This window comes from Gorilla gorilla, chromosome 6 (assembly GCF_029281585.2).
Source record: "Gorilla gorilla gorilla isolate KB3781 chromosome 6, NHGRI_mGorGor1-v2.1_pri, whole genome shotgun sequence".
NCBI lineage: Eukaryota > Metazoa > Chordata > Mammalia > Primates > Hominidae > Gorilla > Gorilla gorilla.
The window spans coordinates 28,406,832-28,431,430 of NC_073230.2; the positions used below are offsets into that span (position 1 = coordinate 28,406,832).

At 38.6% G+C, this 24,599-nt stretch overlaps 2 long non-coding RNA genes across 2 annotated transcripts in view; one reads left to right on the plus strand and one right to left on the minus strand.

The window, feature by feature from the left end:
- Positions 1–23,908, minus strand: part of LOC129523750 (uncharacterized) — a 29,397-nt gene extending 5,489 nt beyond the window's left edge. The window contains exons 1-2 of the long non-coding RNA XR_008667352.1: positions 23,817–23,908; positions 15,611–15,750 (exon numbers count right to left, since the gene is read on the minus strand). This is a non-coding gene — a long non-coding RNA (uncharacterized lncRNA). The remainder of the gene's footprint in view (positions 1–15,610; positions 15,751–23,816) is intronic.
- The window catches only part of LOC109027660 (uncharacterized), a 194,476-nt gene that overhangs the window by 105,294 nt on the left and 64,583 nt on the right, over positions 1–24,599 (plus strand). The gene's annotated exons all lie outside the window — the stretch shown is intronic.

A 24,599-nucleotide genomic window follows, 5' to 3' on the forward strand; every position in this document is an offset into this window, starting at 1 on the left:
AGCCTGGGTGACAGAGTGAGACTCCATCTCAAAAAAAAAAAAAAGAAAGAAAATAGAGGACTTAATGAAATGAACCAACTAGATTTAACAGACACAAATGGAACACTGTCTCCAACAACAGCATACACATTCACCTCAAATGCACATGGGACATTTTTCAAGATAGACCATATGCTAGGTAACAAATAAAGTCTTAATGGATTTTAAAAGATAGAGATCAGCAAAATATCTTCTCCAGCCACAATGAGAAGAAGTTAGAAATCAGTAAGAGAAATAAAACTAGAAAATTCACAAATTTGTGGAAATTAAACAACACATTCAAACAACCATTGGGTCAAAGAAGAACTCGGAAGGAAATTAGAAAATACTTAGAGATAAATGAAAATGAAAACATAACATATCAACATTTATGGGACCCAACAAAAGCAATGCTAAAGGGGGAAACTTACAGCTGTAAGCACTTACATTAAAAACACACACAAAATATTTCAAATCAACAACCTAACTTTACAACTTAAGGAACTAGGAAAAGAACAACAAACTAAACAGAAAGCTAGCAGAAAGCAGGATATAATAAAGATTAGAACAGAAATAAATGAAACAGACAATAGAAACACAATAGAGAAAATCGGTGAAACCAAAAGTTGTTTTTTTGAAAAAATTAACACAATTTACAAACCTTTTACTAGATGGATTTAAAAAAGCTAGAAGACACAAGCTATTAAAATCAGAAGTGAAAATGCGGACTTTACTAACAATTCTAGGGAAATAAAAAGGATTATAAGAGAGTATTATAAATAATTGCACACCGACAAATTAGATAACCTACATGAGATGGTACATTACTAGAAACACAAAGCCTACCAAGTTTAAATAGGAAGAGATAGAAAATCTGAATAGACCTATAACTGGTAAGATGATTGAATCAGTAATAAAAAATCTCTGAAAAAAGAAAAGCCTTGTACCCGATGGTTTAATGAGGGAATTCTACCAAACATTTGAATAACTAATATCAATCCTTCTCAAACTTTTCCAAAAAAATTGAAGAGGGGACACTTTCTAACTAATTCTATGAGGTCTGCATTACTCTGATACCAAAGACAGACAAGAACACTATAAGAAAAAAGAACTACAGACCAATATCCCTTAGGAACATTGATGTAAAAAGCCTCAACAATATACGGGCAAGCCAAATTTAGCAGCATATTAAAAGGATTATGCACCATGACCTAGTAGAATTTATCCCAGAAATGCAAGGATGGTTCATGAAAACCAAGCAAGGTGATACACCACGTTGATTAAATGAAGAAACAAAATCACATGATCTTTTTAATTGATGCAGAAAAAGCATTTGACAAAAATCAACAACCTTTTATGATAAAAATGCTCAACAATCTAGGAATAGAAATAAACTACCTTCGCCGGGCGCGGTGGCTCATGCCTGTAATCCCAGCACTTTGGGAGGCCAAGGCAGGTGGAACACGAGGCCAGGAGATGGAGACCATCCTGACTAACACAGTGAAACCCCATCTCTATTAAAAATACAAAAAATTAGCCAGGCGTGGTGGCGGGCACCTGTAGTCCCAGCTACTCAGGAGGCTGAGGCAGGAGAATGGCATGAACCCGTGAGGCGGAGCTTGCAGTGAGCCGAATTGGTGCCACTGCACTCCAGCCTGGGCGACAGCCAGATTCCGTCTCAAACAAACAAACAAAAAGAAATAAACTATCTCAACATGATAAAAGCTATGTGTAAAAAACCCACAGCAAACATACTCAATGGTGAAAGACTGAAAGCTTTTCCTCTAAAATTAGGACCAAGACAACGATGCCGACATTCATCACTCTATGCAACACGGTGCTGGAAGTTCTAGCCGGAACAATTAGGCAAGAAAAAGAAATAAAAGACATCCAAAATGGAAAGGAAATGCAAATCATAACTGCAATGAGATACCATCTCACACCCATTAAGATGGCTACTAGAAGAAAAAACGTGTTGGAAAAGATGTGGAGAAACTGTAATCTGTGTGCATCATAGGTCAGAATATAAAATGGTACAGCTGTTGCAGAAGACGGATGACAATTTTTCAAAAAATTAAAAATAGAGTTACCATATGATAAAGCAATTGCACTTCTGTGTATATACTCAAAAGAATTGAAAGCAGTATCTTAAAGATATTTGTGCAGCCATGTTCATAACAGCATTACTTACCATAGCTAAAACATGGAAGCAACCAAAATGTCCATCAATGGATGAATGAATAAGAAAAATGTGATATATATACACACCATGGAATATTATTTAGCCTTAAAAAGGAAGGAAATTCTGCAATATGTTACAGCACGGATAAACTTTTAGGAATTATGCTAGTGAAATAAGCCGATCGCAAGAAGACAAATACTGTATGATTTCACTTACATGAGATAAGTTTATACTCAAATTCATAGAGACAGAGAGTAGAAAGGTGGTTTCCAGGGGCTTGGGGGAGGAAGGAATGGGGAGTTATTATTTAATGGGCGTAGAGCTTAAATTTTACAAGATGAAACAGTTATGGAGATGGATGGTGTTGATGGTTGCACAACATTATGAATGTGTTTAGCATCCTTGAACTGGACACTTGAAAATGATTAACTTTGTTCAGTTTTCTGTTATGTGAATTTTATCACAATTTTTTTTTTTTTTTTTTTTTGAGACTGAGTCTCGCTCTGTCGCCCAGGCTGGAGTGCAGTGGCGCGATCTCAGCTCACTGCAAGCTCCGCCTCCCGGGTTCACGCCATTCTCCTGCCTCAGCCTCCCGCGTAGCTGGGACTACAGGCGTCCGCCACCACGCCCAGCTAATTTTTTGTATTTTTTTGTAGAGACGGGGTTTCACTGTGTTAGCCAGGATGGTCTTGATCTCCTGACCTCGTGATCCGCCCGCCTCGGCCTCCCAAAGTGCTGGGATTACAGGCGTGAGCCACCGCGCCCGGCCACAATTTTTTTAATGGGGGTAAAAGTGAAGCAGCTGTTACAATATCTAAATGAGAGAGAATAATGGTCTAAATGGAAATGGTAAGAGTAGGTACTAGCAAAAGTGAATGGTTCAGGGTGCAGTGGCTCATGCCTATAATCCCAATACTTAGGGAGGCACAGGCAAGAGGATAGCTTGAGCCCAGGAGTTCAAGGCCAGCCTGGGCAACATAGCAAGACCCTGTTTTCCACAAAAAAGGGAAAAAGTGAATGGTTTCCAGAGATGTTTAGAAATGAATATTGGTAGCCCTTTGTGTTTGGATAAGCATGGATTAGAAAGAGAAGTTGAAGGCCGGGCGCGGTGGCTCATGCCTGTAATCCCAGCACTTTGGGAGGCCGAGGTGGGTGGATTACCTGAGGTCGGGAGTTTAAGATCAGCCTGACCAACATGGAGAAACCCCATCTCTACTAAAAAAAAAATACAAAATTAGCCGAGCGTGGTGGCACATGCCTGTAATCCCAGCTACTAGGGAGGCTGAGGCAGGAGAATCGCTTGAACCTGGGAGGTGGAGGTTGTGGTGAGCTGAGATCACGCTATTGCATTCCAGCCTGGGCAACAAGAGCGAAACTCCGTATCAAAAAAAAAAAGAGAGAGAGAAGTTGAGGGTGACACCCAGATTTATGGCTGGGGCAACTGGCAAGAGTAACATAGTTTCTGAGAAAGAAACTAGAGGAGGAGGTTTAGAGGATAAGTTCAGTTTTGGAGTTGAAGTGCCTTTAAATCATCAGAGTGGAAGTATCTGAAGGTAGATCTACAGGTCTGGAGTCCAGGAGACAGCTTTGGGGTAGAGTTTTACTTGTGAACCATTTGGATAGGGACTTCAAATTATGGGTGGAAAATGAATTCACAACAGTGGACAAGGCTGTCCAAGAAAAGTGAGAGAAGAAAAGTATCCCAAACCCACTTGATCTCAGGCCAAGTTCTTTCATGCTAGATGTTGGTGTGCTGGCAGTTTGCAGAACATAGGGTAAATCTAGTGTTGCTTCTTGCAAGATCAGCTTTACTTGATGGAAGAACTTAAAATATTTTTGGTTCTATCATTCAACAAGTATTTACTGGGTACCTAATTTGTACCACGCAACTCTTTCCTTCATAAGTTTACACTCAGGTAGGGATAAACAAAATAATTTGGTATATTATACAGTATATTAAAAGGTGAAATGTGCCTTGAGGAAAGATAAAGCAAGGAAAATGGATGAGGGATACCAGATCAGGGCATAAGGGGAGCCTGTAATTCTAAATGAGAGCAGGAATGTGCTCTTTGTAGCTTGAAGGGGTAAGGGAGTAACAGAGCTATTGGCAGAAAGGATGTTCTAGGCAGAAGGAACAACAAATGCAAATGTTCTAAAACAGCGGTGTGTCCAGAGTGTTGGAGGAACAGCCAGGAGGCCAGTGCGGGTGGGAAAAACAGTTTTTTGTTTTGTTTTGTTTTTGTTTTTTGTTTTTTTTTTTGAGATGGAGTCTGGCTCTGTCGCCCAGGCTGGAGTGCAGTGGCGCCATCTCGGCTCACTGCAAGCTCCGCCTCCCAGGTTCACGCGATTCTCCCGCCCCATCCTCCCGAGCAGCTGGGACTACAGGCGCCCGCCACCACGCCCGGCTAATTTTTTGCATTTTTAGTAGAGACGGAGTTTCACCGTGTTAGCCAAGATGGTCTCGATCTCCTCACCTCGTGATCCACCCGCCTCGGCCTCCCAAGGTTCTGGGATTATAGGCGTGAGCCAGCGAGCCCGGCTGAAAAACAGTATTTAGGAGGAAGAATAGTAAAAGAGGTCAGACTAGTGATAAGAAGCCCGTCCATGCATGGCCACACTGACTATTACAAGAATACTTACAGTCTGTAAAAACTGGGTGCCATTGTAAGGCAGAGGGTGGTGGAGGGGTGGGGATTAACCAGAGAAGAAACATGATCTGACATCCTTTATAACAAGATTAATCTAGCTGTATATGTACACTAGAAAGACTGGCAATGAATATAAGAGAAATGGAAATTCTTAAATGCTACTCTTCAGTTCATGGGACACTGTCATCTTTGGTCCAACTAGTGCTACTTTTTATTCTCTACTTATTTATACCCCTGTTCATTTTCACATTCCCCTCTTCTCAGTAAGCACCTCTTCTAATATCCCTGAATATCTATCTCTTTCCTTCCTTCCCTCCTTTCCTCCGTCCCTCCTTCCTTCCTTTTCTGCCTTCCTTCAACAAGCCTTTATTGTATAACTACTAAGAGCCAGAAATTGGTGTTTGGTGTCTGAGCTCCAAAGACAAAGTAGTTCCAAAGGAGCCAATAGTTCAGTGGGGTGACAGGCGAATGATAACACTATAATGCACACCATGCTAAAATAGAAATTTGTATGAAGTGCTACAGGAATGTAACAGAAGGAGTCTTTAATTGCCAACAGGAATAAACCACTGATGAGGGTATGGTTCACAGTGGAGATGATGTATTATTACTTTAAAAATTATCTAATGATCTTTTATTATTACATTGTTACATCATTAACTTCACTGGACAACCAAGATAGATTGTTCAATTGCCAATTTTATGAGCATGAAACTATTCTTTAAAAAATACTATAACATTGCAGTCTAGTTTCCAAGATGGTGAATTGGAAGCAGAGCTAGCCTGCCTCTCCCACTTGGAAAGACAAAGTAGTGTGTAGAGATTCTCACTGTTAACTTTTTTCCAAGAAGCAATGCAGGAGCTTAACAAGAAATCTGAAAGAAATCACAGACCCTTTGAAAGAAGTGGCAGATTGCAGCCTACACTGGGAGCCAGGCAAAAAAATGTAACTCACCAGAGTGTGAGAGGGGGAGACACTGCCTCCAACATATACACCCCCACTAGGGAACCCGGTCCTCCAGGCCACCCCAGAAAGCCTTATCCCTACTCAGTGCTGGAACAGATTCAGACAGTTGGTGGGGAATAATAAGTAGAAGCAGTAGTGGGAAGAGCCTTGCAAGCATTCCTGGTCTCTAGTGTGACCAAGGGAAGCCATTCCTGATTCCATCACAAGAGACTTCATGGAAGCATGCCAACTAACTCAGGCGGCAGTCACAGGTTGAGAGAGGCTCTCAACTGAAATCTGAGACATAATCTTGAGTGTGGATGAAGTCCCTTGGCCAGAAGCAGGGTGATACGGTTTGGCTCTGTGATCCCACTCAAATCCCATCTTGAGTTGTAATTCAAATTGTAATCCCCACGTGTTGAGGGAGGGACGGGAGGTGATTGAATCATGGGGGCAGTTTCCCCCTTGCTGTTCTCATAATAGTGAGTGAGCTCTCACGAGATCTAATGGTTTTAAAAGTGGCACTTCTTCCTTCACTCTCTCTCTCTCCTGCCACCATGTATGACATGCCTTGCTTCCCCTACACCTTCCACCATGATTGTAAGTTTCCTGAGTCCTCCCCAGCCATGTGAAACTGTGAGTCAATTAGACCTTTTTTCTTTATAAATTACCCAGTCTCACGTAGTATCTTTATAGCAGTGTGAAAATGGACTAATACAGGGGGTGAGTGGGAAGTGTGCTGCAGCCATGAGTACAGGAGCCCGGTGCCCCAGCTTTGGGGCTGGACTGTGAGGGGCATGGCCTGAAAGTCATAGTTGATGTCTCTGTAGGGAAGGCTTATGGCTGGGGCCAGTTTTGAGTTCTGAGCACAGGCTGCCTGGAACTAGCTGCTGCTAGCAGAACATTACAGGTGTGAGACCAATTGCATGGGGACTAGGTGGGGCTTACTGCTGCTGGTGCTATTCCATTGCTACTACCACAGCTGGTGCTATTTTGGTTGGCTGGAGGCTAACCAAAACAGTATCCTAAGGTAGAATAACACTGCACCCAGAAAGGAGGAAACTTGTGCATCATGTCAGTTATCACCATTGCCTACACCATTCTGGCTAACCAGGTGGTCCTGAGTCAGTCTACATGACCTACTATAAACAGCATTTGAGAAATCCAACACACTAAGGCTATTTATAACCAAGGAATCTCACAGAATGTATGTCACTGTCTTGTCATCCCCATCAGAACTGGTGCTGGTACCCACTTCTGGGAGACTTGAGGACAGGACTCATCACTAGATCCCTTGCAGACATTCCCCAGCACCAGTATGGAGTATGGCATCCCCACTGGGTGGCTAGACTCAGAGGAGCAGCAGCATTTACAGTAATCGACTCTCAGAGGCTCCTAATCCTAGGAGAAGGGGGAGTGCACCACATCAATGGAATACCCCATGGGACAAAAAGATCTAGATGGCAGGCCCTGATCCCAGATATTTCTGCTAGTGGGAAGTTTCTTTCAGCAGAGGCACAGTTGCAGTGTTGGACTCAGTGGGGAAACTCTGCAGCTTTACCCCAACAGTCAGGCAGCCCTTGTGCTCATGAAGGGTCTTGGAGAAGAAGACTTATTTTCCCCATTGTTCACCACCACTGACACAGCCGGGGCTTCTTCCATGGGAGCTCAGCATGGGTGCACGTACACACAGCCTTTCTGGAACACTGCAGGGTTTCAGATTGCATCCCCACAGGAGGAACACCCTCCAGGTTCAGACTTGCACAAGAGATAGAGTCACAGTTCCTCTCTATTTGGAACATAGACATTCCTGCAGATGAAAAGAGGTGCCTGTCTCATCTGAATAGCCAGAACACTGGGTCAGGAGTGTGTCTGGAAGGTGGACCACTTTCCTGCTGGACTAATGGGGGAGCTGAGGTGGCTCCCCACTTCCCCCTGATAAGACCTCAATGTGTTTCACTGAGAGCCCCCCAGCCATCTCTGTCAAAGCTGAGATCTCAGCCCACCATTGTGTATTGCATTTACCCACCCGCTTTAGACACAACTGATTTCTATCCGGGGACACCTCTCCTACTGGCCTGAATCCTGAACTACTCAACCCAGCAAATAAAATACTGGAAAAAAAAATTAACTAAAAAGTGCACATCATAGGGGAACAAGATAAGCTTCTAGAGACTTCTGCTATTCCAACCCCATAGAAATCACTGAACTTTCTCACAAACTGAGGATATTGCTACTACAACCAGCATCTGATAAAGCCATCATACAATGACTTGCTATAGCCAAGGAACTTATACAGAGTCTTTACCCCTGAAAGCACCAAGAATTAAATTAGACTACAATAAACTATGAGTATTAATAAAGTCATATTGTTAAGGGGGGAAAAAGGAATTAAATAAATGCAGTCAAATCAAAAATAAATTCAAGAATAATTAGAAGAAATAGTCTACCCAAATGAGAAGGAACCAGAAAAAATAATTCTGGTAATATGACAAAAATGGTTATATAACACTCCTAAAAGATCACACTTGCTGTCCAGCAATGAATCCTGGCACAAGACAAGGATGCCCCTTCTCACCACTTCTATTCAACATAGTATCAGAAATTCTGGCCAGAGCAATCAGGCAAGGAAGAGAGGAAGTCAAATTGACTCTGTTTGCAGATGACTTGATTCTATATTTAGAAAACTGCATCGCCTCAGCCCCAAACTCCTTAAGCTGATAAGTAACTTCAGCGCAGTCTCTGGATACAAAATCAATGTATAAAAATCAGAAGCATTCCTATACACCAACAACAGAGGAGCAGAGAGCTAAATCATGAATGAATTCCCATTCACAATTACTACAAAGAGAATAAAATACCTAGGAATACAGCTACAGGGGAAGTGAAGGACCTCTTCAAGGAGAACTACAAACTACTGCTCAAGGGAATAAGAGAAGACACAAACAAATGGAAAAACACTCCATGCTTATGCATAGGAAGAATCAATATTGTGTAAATAGCAAGTCTGCCCAAAGTAATTAATAGATTCAATGCTATTCTCATCAAACTACCATTGACATTCTTCACAGAATTTTAAAAAACACTTAAAATTTCATATGGAGCCAGAAAAGAGGCTGTATAGCCAAGACAATCCTAAGCAAAAAGAATGAAACTGGAGGCATTATGCTACCTGACTTCAAACTATGCTACAGGGCTATGGTAACCAAAACAACATGGTACTGGTACCAAAACAGACATATAGACCAATGGAACAGAACAGAGATCTCAGAAATAGCACCACACATCTACAACCATCCATCTTTGACAAACCCTACAAAAACAAGCAATGGGGAAAGGATTCCCTGTTTAATAAATGGTGCTGGGAAAACTGGCTAGCCATATGCAGAAAACTGAAACTGAACCCCTTCCTTACACCTTATACAAAAATTAATTCAAGATGGATTAAAGACTTAAATGTGAAACCCAAAACCATAAAAACCCTAGAAGGAAACCTAGGCAATACCATTCAGGACATAGGCATGGGTAAAGACTTCATGATGAAAATGCCAAAAGCAATTGCAACAAAAGCCAAAATTGACACATGGGATCCAATTAAACTAAAGAGTTTCTGCACAGCAAAAGAAACTATCATCAGAGTGAACAGGCAAGCTACAGAATGGAAGAAGATTTTTCAATCTACCCATCTGACAAAGGTCTAATATCCAGAATCTACAAGGAACTTAAACAAATTTACTAGAAAAAAACAAACCCATCAAAAGATTGGCAAAGGATATGAACAGATACTTCTCAAAAGAAGACACTTATGCGCCCAATAAACATATGAAAAATGCTCAACATCACTGATCATTAGAGAAATGCGAATCAAAACCACAATGAGATAGCATCTCACACCAGTCAGAATGACAGTTATTAAAAAATCAAGAAACAGTAGATGCTGGCATGGCTGTGGAGAAATAGGAATGCTTTTACACTGTTGGTAGGAATGTAAATTAGTTCAACCATTGTGGAAGGCAGTGTGGTGATTCCTCAAGGATCTAGAACCAGAAATACTGTTTGACCCAGCAATCCCATTACTGGTATATACCCAAAGGAATACAAATCATTCTACTATGAAGACACATGTATAAGTAAGTTTATTGCAGCACTGTTTACAATACCAAAGACATGGAACCAACCCAAATGCCCATGAATGATAAACTGGATAAAGACAATGTGGTACATATACACCATGGAATACTATGCAGCCATAAAAAGGAATGAGATCATGTCCTTTGCAAGGACATGGATGAAGCTGGAAGCCATCATCCTCAGCAAACTAATGCAGGAACAGAAAACCAAACACCACATGTTGTCACTCATAAGTTGGAGTTGAACAATGAGAACACATGGATACAAGGAGGGGAACAACACACACCTGGGCCAGTTGGTGGGTGGAGGGTGAGGGGAGGGAGAGCATTAGGGCAAATACCTAATGCATGCAGGGCTTAAAACCTAGATGATGGGTTGATAGGTGCAGCAAATACCATAGCACACATATATCTACGTAACAAACTTACATGTTCTGCACTTGTATCCTGGAACTTAAAGTAAAATAAATAAATAAATAAATAAAGTTTAAAATACATGAAAAATGCTCATCATCACTAATCATGTGAGAAATGCAAATTAAAACTATGATGAGACACCAAAAAAAAATACTACTAGACCTAAGAAATGAGATAGACAGCAACAACACAATAATAGTAGGGGACTTCAACACCCCACTGCCAGCACTAGAATGATCATGTGGAAGAAAGTCAACAAAAACAAAAAAAATGGACTTGAACTACACTGTAGAACAAATGGACCTAACAGATATTTAGATAGACCTAACATTCCACCCAAGAACTGCAGAATATACATTCTTCTCATCAACACATTGAACGTGCTCCAAGACAGACCACATGATAGGCCATAAAACTAGTCTCAATAAATTTTTAAAAATCAAAATTATATCAAGTATTTTTTCAGACCACAGTGAAATAAAACTAAAAATCAACTTCAAAAGGAATCCCTAAAACTATACGAATACATGGAAATAAAATAATCTGCTCCCGAATGATTTTTGGGTTAACAATTAAATCAAGATGGAAATATAAAAATCTTTGGAATGAATAATAGTGAAAGAAATGATCAAAACCTCTGTGATAAAGCAAAAACAATGCTAAGAGGAAAGTTTATAGCACTTATGCCTCCATCAAAAAGTCTGAAAGATTGTAAATTGACAACCAAATGTCACACTTCAAAGTACTAGAGAAATAAAAAGAAACTACACCTAAAGCTAGCAGAAGAAAATAAATAACAGATCAGAGCAGAACTAGATGAATTTGAAACAAAAAAGTTACAAAAGATTAATAAAACAAAAAGTTGGTTGTTTGAAAAGATAAGCGAAAATTTTAGCCCATTAGCTAGATTAACCAAGACAAAAAGAAAGGTGATTTAAGCAAGCTCGATTAGAAATGAAACTAGAGACATTACAACTGACACCACAGAAATACAAAAGATCATTTGAGATTACTACGATTATCTCTATGCACACAGACTAGAAAATCTAGAGGACATGGATACATTCCTGGAAACATACGACCTTCCTAGATTAACTCAGGAAGAAATAGAAACCCTGAACAGACCAACAGCAAGCAGTAAGATTGAATCCGTAATTTAAAAAATTGCCATCAAGGAAAAAAATCCCAAGGCCAGATGGACTCACAGCTGCATTCTACCAGACATTCAAAGAAGATTTGATACTAATCCTACTGAAACTATTCCAAAGGATTGAGACAGAGGGAATCCTCCCTAATTCACTCTATGAAGCCAGTATCACCCTGATACCAAAACCAGGAAAGGACATAATAAAAAAAGAACACTACAGATCAATATCCCTGATGAACATAGATGTAAAAATCCTCAACAAAATACTAGCTAACCAAATCCAACAGCATATCAAAAAGTTAATAAATATGATCAAGTTGGTTTCATTCTAGGAATGCAGGGATGGTTTATTATATGCAAGACAATAAATGTGATACATGACGTATGCAGAATTAAAAACAAAAACCATATGATCACCTCAAAAGATGCAGAAAAAGCATTTGATAAGCATCTAACATCCCTTTGTGATAAAAGCCCTCAACAAATTAGGCATACAAGGGATTTATGTCAATAATAAAAGCCGTATATGACAAACCCACAGCCAACATAGCACTGAACGGGGAAAATTAAAAGCTGTCCCCCTGAAAACTAGAACAAGACAACGATGCCAACTTTCACCACTTCTATTCAACATAGTGTTGGAAGTCCTAGCCAGAGCAATCAGGCAAGAGGAGAAAATAAAGGGCATCCAAATTGAAGAAGAGGAAGTCAAACTATCACTCTTCATTGATGACATGATTGTATATCTAGAAACCCTAAAGGCTCCTCCAAAAGACTCCTGATTTGAAAACCAAATTAAGTAAAGTCTCAGGTTACAAAATCAATGTACACAAATCAGTAGCACTGCTAGCCACTAACAATGACCAAGCTGAGAATCAAATCAAGAATTCAATGCCTTTTACAACAGATGCAACAAAACAAAACAAAAAACCTAGGAATGTACCTAACCAAGGAGGTAGAAGATCTCTGCAAGTATGACCACAAAACACTGATGAAAGAAATCATAGATGACACAAGCAAATCAAAAATCAAAATACATCCCATGCTCATGGATTAGAGGAATCAGTATCATGAAAATGACCATAGTGCTCCAAAACAATCTACAGAGTCAATGCAATTCCCATCAAAATACCAACATAAATTTTCACAGAATTAAAAAAATTCCTAAAATTCATATGGAACCAAAAAAGAGCCTGAAGAGCCAAAGCAATCTTAAGCAAAAAGAACAAATCTGAAGACATCACATTGCCAGACTTCAAATTATATTACAAGGCTATAGTTACTGAAACAGTATGATACTGGTATAAAAGTAGACATAGACCAATGGAACAGAATATAGAAACCAGACATAAAGCCAAATACTTACAACCAAAGACTTACAATCTTTTTGACAAAGCATAAAAAAATCATATATTGAGGACACCCTATCTAATAAATGGTGCTGGGAAAACTGGATAGCCACATGTAGAAGAATAAAACTGGATCCCTATCTTTCAACTAATACAAAAATCAACTCAGGATGGATCAAAGACTTAAATCTAAGGCCTGAAATCATAAAAATTCTAGAAGATAACCTAGGAAAAACTTTTCTAGACATTGGCCTGGCCAAAGAATTCATGACTAAAACCCCAAAAGCAAATGTAACTAAAACAAACAAATAAATGGAACCTGATTAAATTAAAAAGTTTCTATACTGTGAAAGAAATAATCATCAAAATAAACAGACAACCCACAGAATGGGAGAAAATATTTGTAAACTCTACATCCAAGAAAGGACTAATATTCAGAATCTACAAGAAACTCAAATAAATCAGCAAGAAAAAAATTCAACAATCCCATCAAAAAGTGGGCAAGCGACATTAACACACAGTTTTCCAAAGAAGATATACAAATTGGCCAACAGACATGAAAAAATGCTGAACATCACTAATCATCCCTATCTTTCACCTTATACAAAATTCAAGGAAATGCAAATTAAAACCATCTTACTCCTGCAAGAAAGACCATTACTAAAAAGTCAAAAAACAATAGGTGTTGGCATGGCGGGATGAAAAGGGAAAACTTATACATTGCTGGTGGGAATATAAGTTGTTAGTACAAACCATATGGAAAACAGTATGGAGATTTCTTAAAGAACTAAAAGTAGATCTATCATTTGATTCAGGAATCCCACTACTGGGTATCTATCCAAAGTAAAAGAAGTCATTATATCAAAAGGACACCTGCATGCCTTTGTTTATTGCAGAACAATTCACAATTGCAAAGATATGGAACCAACCTAATTGCCCGTCAACCAATGAGTGGATAAAGAAAATGTGGTATGCATACACTATGGAATACTACTCAGCCATAAAAAAAGAAGAAAATAATCTCTTTTGCAGCAACTTGGATGGAGCTGGAGGCTATTGTTCCTTTTCTCTTTTTCCTTTTTTTTTTTTTTTTTTTTGAAATGGCGTTTCACTCTTTATGCCCAGGCTAGAGTGCAGTGGTGCAACCAGGTTCAAGTGATTCTCCTGCCTCAGCCTCCCAAGTTGCTGGGATTACAGGCGCATGCCACGACGCCTGGCTAATTTTGTAGTTTTTAGTAGAGACGGTGTTTCACCATGTTTGCCAGGCTGGTCTCGAACTCCTGACCTCAGGCATTGGTCTCCCAAAGTGCTGGGATAATAGGCATGAGCCACTGCACCTGGCCTGGAGGCTATTGTTCTATGTTCTATGCAAAGTACCTCAGGAATGAAAAACCAAATACTATATATTCTCATATAAGTGGGAGCTAAGCTATGGGTACATAAAGGCATACAGAATGATATAATGGACTTTGGAGACTCAGAAGGTGGAGGGTGAGAGGGGAGTGAGGGATAAAAACTAAATATTGAGTACAACGTACACTAGTCACGTGAAAGGTGCACCAAAATCTCAAACTTCACCACTATAAAATTCATTCGTATAACCAAAAACCACATGTACCCCTAAAGCTATTGAAATAAATAAATAAATAAATAATAAAAATCCCTCAAACTACTATTACATTGACTTGAGAATAGCTCCATAAAAGTGCATACTTTAAGAAAAAATACTACGTATTTTAAAAATAATACATTCACATAGTGAAGATTTTGATAATACAAAAGGAACACAGCAAAAGTATGTCTCCTTTCCATTCCCATCTTCCAGTTCCTCTTCCCAGAGATAACACTCTCATCACTTTCGCATTTCCATCTATACATAATATCCTCTCCCCAACCTTTAAATTATAATTAGCACATTATTCTGTACCTCATTTCTTTGGAAGTGTTACCGTTTATGTGGGTCTTAACAGACAAATCAAGATTTGCTAGATGAGACAGGCTAGGCAGGGCAAGGAGCATGTGTAAAGGTGTACAGGGAACAGGAATGCTCCCGTATCAAAGACGGGTTAGTTCTGAGTGGCTGGAGCATGGGTGATTAGAGAAAAGGCAGGAAAGTTCTGTCTAGTTACCTCCAAAGTGAATGTATAGACTAATGAAGCAGAAAGTCTGCAGACCCACACCATGTAAGAAATTGGTCATTTGCTAAAGGTGAGACTTCAAATTAGTGTCAGGGAAAAGATGGATTATTCAATAAGTAATGTTAGGGCAATGTTAAAGCTCTCTGAAAAGAAGTTTAATCCTTTCTCCATATCACACATCAAAAAGTTCAAAGATTTCAAAAAGAAGCCATAACAATAGAGAGTACAACATGGGAGAATCCCTTTATAACTTTGGAATAAAAAGGCTTTTTAAATTATGACTGAAGTCCAAAGATTATAATAGGAAATTAAGGTAAATGTATAGAAAAATAACTTTTAAAACATCTAAGTTGAAACAAAATCAACACAAAAATTCAGCGAAAAACAAAAAACTAGGAAAATTATTTCATGTCAACCAAATAGCTAATTGCTCTAATGTGTAAAGAAGTTCTACAACATAGTTTAAAACTATAATAAAAAAGAATTTGAATAGTTTATAAAAATAAATGGCTCTTAAACATATGAAAAAGTACATAACCTCACTCAATATAAAAGTAAATTAAAACCACATAAAGATACCATAATTTAAAAAAGTATGTAATCAAAATTCCAGATTTTCCCAAACAGAAACTTACCAGCATTTTGTTTTCAAGATGGTGGGAGGCCAGGTGCTGTGGATCCTGCCTGCAATCCCAGCTTTTTGGAAGGCTGAGGTGGAAGGATGCTTGAGCCCGTGAGTTCAAGTCCAGCCTGGGCAACATGGTGAGACTCATCTCTACAAAAAAATAGAAATAAATTAGCCAGGCGTGGTGGTTCACATCTGTAATCCCAGCTACTCTGGAGGTTGAGGTGGGAGGATTGCTTAAGCCCAGGAGGTGGAGGCTTCAGTGAGGTCATTCATGCTGCTTCAGTCCAGCCTGGGCTACAAAGCTGGACCTTGTCTCAAAAAAGAAAAAAAAAAAAAGACTAGGAAATAGGTAATTTAATATATTGCTGATAATAGTGTAAATTAATGCATCTGTGGAAGAAAGTTTAACATTATCTTTCAAAATGACTAATGCATATATTCTTTGACCAAGCAATCCCACTTATGGAGGTTTTTCCTACAGATAAACTTGCACACATGTAAAGTCATATATGTTCAAGGTCATTGACTGTAGCATTATTTTTTATAGGAAAAGATTGGTATCAACCCAAATGTCCACCAACAGTGGACTGGTTAAATTAATTATGGTATATCTATGTGATGGAATAACATGTAAGAGAATTTTAAAAAATGGAATGAACTCTCCATGTATCAACATGGCTAAAGTTCTAAGGTACATGCAGTGAAAAAAAGCAATGTACTGAACAGTGTGCATAATGTGCTACCTCTTCAAGGGAGAAAATATAAGTGCATATTCTGTATTGCACAAGGAAACTCTGGAATTATACAAAGAAACTAATAAAAATTGTACTATGAAAGGCTGTGGAAACTGACAAATGGGAACAGTAGTAGAAGCAAGTGCTCTCACCATACCTGTTTTAATGTCTGATGTTTGAATTATGACGATGTATTAATCATCTAATAATTTTTTAAAAGCATCTGCCTCTATCTTTACACTACTTCAATGATTAGCCATTTATTAATTGCAAGCAGTGGGGTTTGGCACTGGCTTATTTTTTCTTTTGCCTGTGGCTTTTGTTTGTAAGATTTCATCCACGAGTAAAATCACTAAGCAAGCCTTGCCCATAGCGTTCAGCATGTGTTGAAATACAGGGGAGAACTGATAATCACAGGGAGAACGGTATTTTTGATGTATTCTCTACCCTGTGGTCAAAGAGGTGGCCGGATACCTGCCAGGAGTGGAAGGAAGGTCCAGAACATTGAAATAATTCAGTTCTCATTCAAGGTCAGAATGCATTTGCTTTGGCCGGACGTGGTGGCTCACGCCTGTAATCCTGCACTTTGGGAGGCCAAGGTGGGCGGATCACGAGGTTAGGAGATCGAGACCATCCTGGCTAACACCGCGAAACCCGTGAAACCCCGTCTCTACTAAAAATAAAAAAAATTAGCCGGGCGAGGTGGCCGGCACCTGTAGTCCCAGCTACTGAGGGAGGCTGAGGCAGGAGAATGGAGTGAACCCAGGAGGCTGAGCTTGCAGTGAGCCGAGATCACACCACTGCACTCCAGCCTGGGCGACAGGGCGACACTCTGTCTCAAAGAAAAAAAAAAAAAGAAACAAAGAATGCATTTGCTTTAAAGATGGAGCTAAGTATTCCTGGAACAAACACTGGGAAATAACCATGGGAAGAGGATTAAAACGGAAAAAGAAGTGACTTGAAGGAAATGAGATGGGAGAATGAGATGCCAAAATTAGCACCTACATGCAAAGGGGCAGGTAGACAGGATCCAGGGTTGTACAAGGAAACTACTCCGCTGAAGGATAACCAGGAAGGGAAGGGAGGAGACTCATTATCAGGGAAATGTGAATAACAAGAGCCTGTTCAAACTGATGTAACTAAGGGTCATGACTAAGAAATATCCCAAAGATCCTCTAGAGTAGAACTACAACATTAGAGTTGCATATTGAGATCTCTTTGACATTCAAGGAAGCCAAACCTAAAGTTGTGAAGAGAACAATCTAGGGTCACACAGAAACCGTGTCTGAGACTTCTAGCCTAGCATTTTTTTTTCTTTCTCTCTTGTTTATTTTCATGCAGCATCTCTTGTTAATGCTCAATTTGATTTAGTTTCAAGACTCTCATTTTAACATGAATAATCACTGTTGACTGTTGCCAGAAAACAGAAGAGTGGGAAAGAAAGAAAGATAGAGAGAAAAAGATACATAGAGAGATGTTAAATCTTGTAAATGAAAGTACATTGATAACAGCAACTAGCAGACCTACATATGAACCAAACAAGCAAAAAATGTCATTCCTGCTGTAAGTGGGCCCATACAAGTTGTTCTGAGCAGTGAAGGTCAAAAGTTCCATGACCACAGCTCTGCATCTCTCTCAATACAAGGCTTTTTGTTAAATGGTGGCAAAGCATTTTTAAAAATCATCCTTTCTTACCATTTATAAACCATAAAAAAAGAAATTTTTCCCTTTAGAGCCTTTAGCCATATTATGCTTTCTTGCAGATATCTCATAAAAAACTCCCCCAGAATAGCCCTCAGTATGTTCTTTTTAAGGCACAGTTCTTCCCTTAAATTGTTATTTAATCAGTAAATATTCTTATTCTTCACGTAAGTTTTTCTCTGTGGTGGGCTAGGAAGTGCTTGAATTTTTACTCTAGAAAATTGTTTTCTCACAGCTCCTGGACCCACATCACATAAATGTTCACATAAAAAAATTCACAACTTTTAAATGTGATTTAGCAATAAAATTGAGTCTCTGTTAACACTGACCAATTCCAAAGAGTTGTAACACAGATCATTCTGCTTATTTTTGCCTTCAGTCTCAAGCGGGGGCGGGGGGAAAGCAAAAAAGGAGGCTACTCTCGTTAGGAAGAAAGGGAATCCTAATTTCCTATTCAAAGAAATATTTAACATTCCATGTTTTTTAACTTCCAAATACCTCTGGTAATCAAGGGTGCTTTACAGGTGAATAATCAGGGCTTTAAGGCAGAATTATACTCTTCCTGGCTTGGAAGAAGATGAAACTCTAAGGTAACGCAGAGATTCAAAAGAAAAAACAGAAAACAACTCTCTACCCTTTTGGAAATGTAAACAATCAGGTAAATACATTAATAACTAAAGCTCTAATTTTTTACTCATATTCTGATTTAAAATTTAGTCCTTCCCAAGTTTGTACTGTCTCTTGATTTTGTTTTGTTTTCACAGGCTTACCAAAAAAATTGATTCTGATCACTTTAGACCAACCCTCCATAAACCCTCTTTCTATGGGAAACTGTAATAAGGGTTGTGGACTTTCACTGTCTCTGATGATATAAAATTACCTTTTTAAAAATTACCAGAAGAAAACATACAACTAAGACCTTCTCCCTGTTAATCTGTTAGGGTTCATGTTTTCTGCTTCCTAAGCTTGATGGTAGCTCTCTAAATTAAGTGATAACATAGATACTGTGTGTGAACTGTGCACTTACAGAATCTTAGAAATGTTTCATACTTCCAAGGATTTTGGTTTTTTTAAAATCTAAAATATGAGACAGTCTGTGCCAGGAGCTATTGGGAAAACAGTTCTTTCTGTGTTTGGCCTGTTCCTCTCTGCCCACGACATTCCTCCACACCCCTCGCACTTTACATCCTCACGTTCCCATGCTGTGTGTCTATGACAAGCCTCTGAGAGTCTGGGAATCACGGTGTTTATGGGTAAAGCAAGAAGGCCAGGGAAGGAGTGACAAGAAATAGATCTGGATTTTCAGAGATCTACTTGCCAGAGCCAGGTGTGGTAGTGCACAGCTGTTATCCCAGTTACGTGGCAGGCCAAAGCAGGAGGGTCCCTTTAGTCCAGGAATTTGAGGCAGCAGTGCGCTGTGATCATGCCTGTGAATAGCCACTACACTCCAGCTTGGGCAACATAACAAGACCCTCATCTCTTAAAAAAAGTCTATTTGCTAACATGCCACTAATTCTGCAAGATTTATAATAATAGCTACCAATTATTATGAGCCTACGATAAGCCAAACATTCACAAGACATTTAATCCTCAGAATAACCCTGTGAAGTTGATACTCCTTTTCCATTTTACACATGTAGGAAATGGGGTTCATATTGCCTAGGAAAACTCTTCAAACAAAAAGCAAGCTAATTGGAATCAGAGTTAGGATTTGAGCCTGTGTTTACCAGAGTCCAAACTCCTGCTCTTTCTGCTATTAGCCTACTCATGATCTAAAGCCTAACTAAGGCTTCTTGGATTCTAAAGGGATTTTTATGGTCCTGTGGTTCTATTTCAGGTTAACATGGAAATCTCTTCCTTGAGTGCTTTCAAAAAAGGTTAAATTTTATGAGATACACTTTAGTGCTGAATATACTTTATCTTATCCTATTAAAATAATTAATATTAGGAATGGAAGGTTGAATAGAAACCAGAGTATTACGTTAGCTGGAATATCACACTTCTCAATAATTATGTATAAATGAAAGTTCACTCTTCCATTCATTATCACTCATCCACCTACTTATCCATCCATCCACGTGTCCATCCATGTATCCATCCATCCATCCATCCATCCATCCATCCATCCATCCATCGACTTAACAAATTGAGAACTACTATGGGCTAGTTGCTATTCTAGGCCCATAGAAAGGAGGTAAAAAGAGGCCGGGCGCAGTGGCTCATGCCTGTAATCCCAGCACTTTGGGAGGCTGAGGCAGGTGGATCACTTGAGGTCAGGAGTTTGAGACCAGCCTGGTCAACATGGTGAAACCCTGTCTCTATTAAAAATACAAAAATTAGCTGGGTGTGGTGGCACACACCTGTAATCACAGGTACTTGGGAAGCAGAGGCAGGAGAATTGCTTAAAACTGGGAGGCAGAGGTTGCAGTGAGCCGACATTGCTCCACTGCACTCTAGCCTGGGTGACGGAGCAAGACTCTGTCTACAAAAAAATAAAAAATAAAAATAAAATTAAAAATAATAAAAAAAAGAAATGGAGGTAAAAAGTCAGAGCTTTCTTTTGCTCTCAAAGATTATATTCTAGATCAGCACTGTTCAACAGAACTTTCTGTGAGACAAAAGTGTTTTATATCTGTGCTATTGAGAAAAACTGAGGAATGGAATTTGCAATTGTATTTAATTTTTGTTTTAATTAATTTAAACTTAAGTAACAGCATGTCATTACTGTACTGGACATCACAGTTCTAGAAGGTTTAAGGAGATGAGAAGACAGAAAATAAATTAAATTTTTAGTTTTAATTTTATGGATATATAATATTTTACATGTTTTGGGGTTACATGTGAGGATTTTCTTCATGCATAGACTGTGTAATGATCAAGTAAGGCTATTTGCAGTATCTATCATTTCTATGGGCTGATAACATTTTAAGTCCTCTCTTCTAGTTTGAAATATACAAATATTGTTGCTAACTGTGGTCACTCTATTCTTCTATGAAGCATTAGAACTTATTTCTTCTCTAACTGTAAGTTTGTATGCTGAATCTTGAGTGAAAATAAGGAGTCAGACATGCCAAGAGCAAAGGAAGAACACTGTAGGCCTAGAGAAGTATGTCAAAAGCCCTAAGAAGAGAAAGACTTTGTTGTGTTCACGTTTCAGAGAGTGGATCAGTGTTGGTTAGATTGCAGTGAGCAGGGAGGTAATGGGCATACAATGCTGCTGGAAGGTAGGAGAGGCCAGATAATGTGGAGTTGTTTAGCTTGTAGCAAAGGGTATGGATTTAATTCTAATTGAAATCTCAATCTATAGATAACCTTTTAAGAATTGCATTGTCCTATAAAATATTGGTATCCAAAGTTGAATTAGTTAATGATGAAGTGGGTGATAATATGGAGCTTTACTCTTTTTTAAAAGCTTTATCTACAATTCAGTTCAGAACATGCCTATATTAAAGAACTACTGATGGTTATGAAATTGTCTTGAAGATTCAAAGATAAGTATTTTCGAGATATGGGCATTGAAGATGGCAAACAACCTACTGACATAGGATATCCAAAGAGGGAGTGAGCGAATCAAGGCATTTCATTTTAAGTCTTCTGTGAAAATAATTTTTACTATCTCTCAGGACTGATTTGCTTTGGAATACAGATGGGAAAACTGTTTTCTAGATGTGGCATGGTTTGTCATCCTCTGAAAATATGACTCTTTATACAACTGGTCTGTAGCCAGTTTTTAGTGGAAAAGTCGTGACATCAGAATGCTCATGAGCCATAGCAGAGAGTCCCAGACTTCCTTATTAATTCTGAAAATGGTTCTTTAAGTGAGACTGGGTTTAAAATATGTTAGTGGCTTTGAATTTGCCAGAAGATCTGAGCTACTGGTGCAAATCAATTCAACATAGTACCTCTCAGGGGTCACAAATCACTTGGGCCAGCTCGTGAAAAGGAGGGTCATGGTAACCTAGTCTCCAGAGAAACTACATTACCTACCATTTTTCTTGCCAGAAAAAGCATAATTTATACTTTTAACATTATTAGTTGAAAAATAATGCAAACAAATTATGTAGCATAAAATTGTGGGAAAAAATTGATAGTTACCAGAATAAGCAAAATGCTAAATTATGTAGACGATCTAGATTACAAAGCCCTACAACCTGCTTTATTGTAGAATTTGAAGTCATCAGCTTATAATATTGAACATCTACTTCAAACACAGAGTTTTAAGACTTACAAATTTCTATTTTTAAACGATGTAAACTTTTCAATATTCATAGGGTAGTAATTATTGTTTTGTGTTACTATTTTAAAAATACAAGCAACAAAAATGCAAGACTAAACTGTCAAAAAATACTAAAGTTTCAAGTTCGTATTTAGCAAAAGTCTTTTCTTATAATAGAGGGTCATTTTGTACATGAAGTGCAAGGGAGAATGAAAAGACACAGAAAGAGAGAAAGGCAGAGAGAGAGAGAGAGAGAAATCCTTTTCCATCCTTACCAAATTAGCTTGTGTTTATGAAGATGTCAAACCTCCGTTTTACCCAATAAAACATTTTTGGTGTGGCAATGATGTTCCCCTCATGAATTTGCATAAAACTAAAATGATTTTTAAAATCCAGCTTTGTAAACCAATGTGGAACTATGATTGTTTTAAACCTTTAAACCAAAAGCAAGGCATGGTTTTTGTCTTAAATTTAGAATAAATTGAAAGCATACATTGATGTTCTTTGTTTCAAATACATTTTGGAACCCAGCAGACCACATTCAACCTAGTTAAATTATCTGAATGGATTTGGGGAAAAGAGAAAGGAGACTGTTCATTTTAATATACCTTCAGAAATATTTTACTTCTTGATGATGACAGCAGCTCTTGCTGACAACTATTAATACATTATAAACACCCCATCAGAGTTATATAAAAACATGTCAGTTTTAAAGAGAACATCTTTGACAGCAAATTTTCTGATTGTGAAACAGCTGTGCCTTCAGTACAATGCATTAAGTAGTTTATTCCTTTTAGATAGTTAAATTGTGCATGAAATGTTGCTGGCGCAAGGGCTCCAAATCTGGCCTGATTAGCGAACATCTGTTACATTGGAAAAATTCATGTCTACCCTAATTAGCTGTCAGGCTGATGTACATCAGGCCTGATGGTGAGGGATCCTGTGCTGTTTAAGTCAAACAGGTTCCTCTCCTCTCCTGTCACCTGCCGTTTCAAATCTCTTCCTTTCATGGGCTGCTGTAATTAGAGATAGTTGGGCACACAATGGAGCAGGCTACGGTCAGTTATAGTCCCATCTGTGCAATATTTTTATTCCCACCAAACTTGGGAACCGATATATGAAGTAGTTCAACAGCAGCAAGGCTGTTAGATCTGTTAGGTCTATGACATTTGTTAATCTTGGCTCAAGATCTTTCTCTGAAAGTCTTAGGATCCTGGAGTCATCATCTTGTGGTGACTGAAGGGTAATCTATAGCTTCTGAGGAATTGATCTTTGTTTCATTTGTTTTAAATAGGGATAGCGCTCAGGTGATTTTGAAATGTCGCAGTGTGCTGTAGAATGGCATGTTACTGTAAGATCAGGTATTCAAAAGAAAAAGAAGCTCAGTGTTCTGCAGTGTCCAGACAACTGACTATAGACAGCTACAGGAGGCAATTGACACCAAAAGATCTGATTTTATTGGGTTTATTAGTCCAGTGTACACAAGGTTTTCCAATGTAAATAAAAACTTTCATTGACCTGTGGATGGGTACATATCATAACTTCCTGTTCGAATTGTTTACCTTTTTAGCAAACTGGAATGTGCGGTTTGATGCTTGAGCTGGTTAAATCTTCATTTGTTCAGTAACAGCCTTTCATGAAAGAGCTAGAGGGCCTGGGGCCAAATTCAGACTCAACCTGAAAGATTAAGAATATATAAAATTACAACATTAGGTTTTATTAGAGTGTGATTTGACCAAGGAAGAATGAAAAATCAGCCTTTTTCTAACTTTGTATCATCCTTTCAAGATAATTCAAGTACAGGATTGTTATTCCCAAGCATACATGAGGTATAATTACAATGTACGCAAAATTTAGTAATTGAGGACATGCTTTATGAAATGCTTGATGCATGAAGTTATAAACAGGGAAACTTATTTACCCAGAGCATGCAGGATTTTTAGGTGAACTCAAGCACGATCGCGTTTAGAATTCTGAATGCTCTTGTTACAGCACTCCAACCAAACTGGACTTGAGCTGTGTAACCTAGGCGAGGTTCTTTCCTCCCTCCTTCTGTTTCTTCCTTCCTTCTTATGCTTTTCCTTTCACCTCGAAGTACTTCCCCTATCTATCCGAAGCTTACCGAATTAAACATTTAAGTATGATCTCAAACATCAAATATTCCATACCAGTATCAACTTGGTTTAAAGGAAAGGGCAAAGTTTATCAAAACCATTGCGTTCTGTACTATGGTTTCACATGCATTATCTACCTCTTCTACCAACCATGGTGTTTTCATTTCTTTTATGGTACTTGTCTTTTATAAACTTTTATTTAAATATTTGTTTGCTATAGGGTACCCCTTA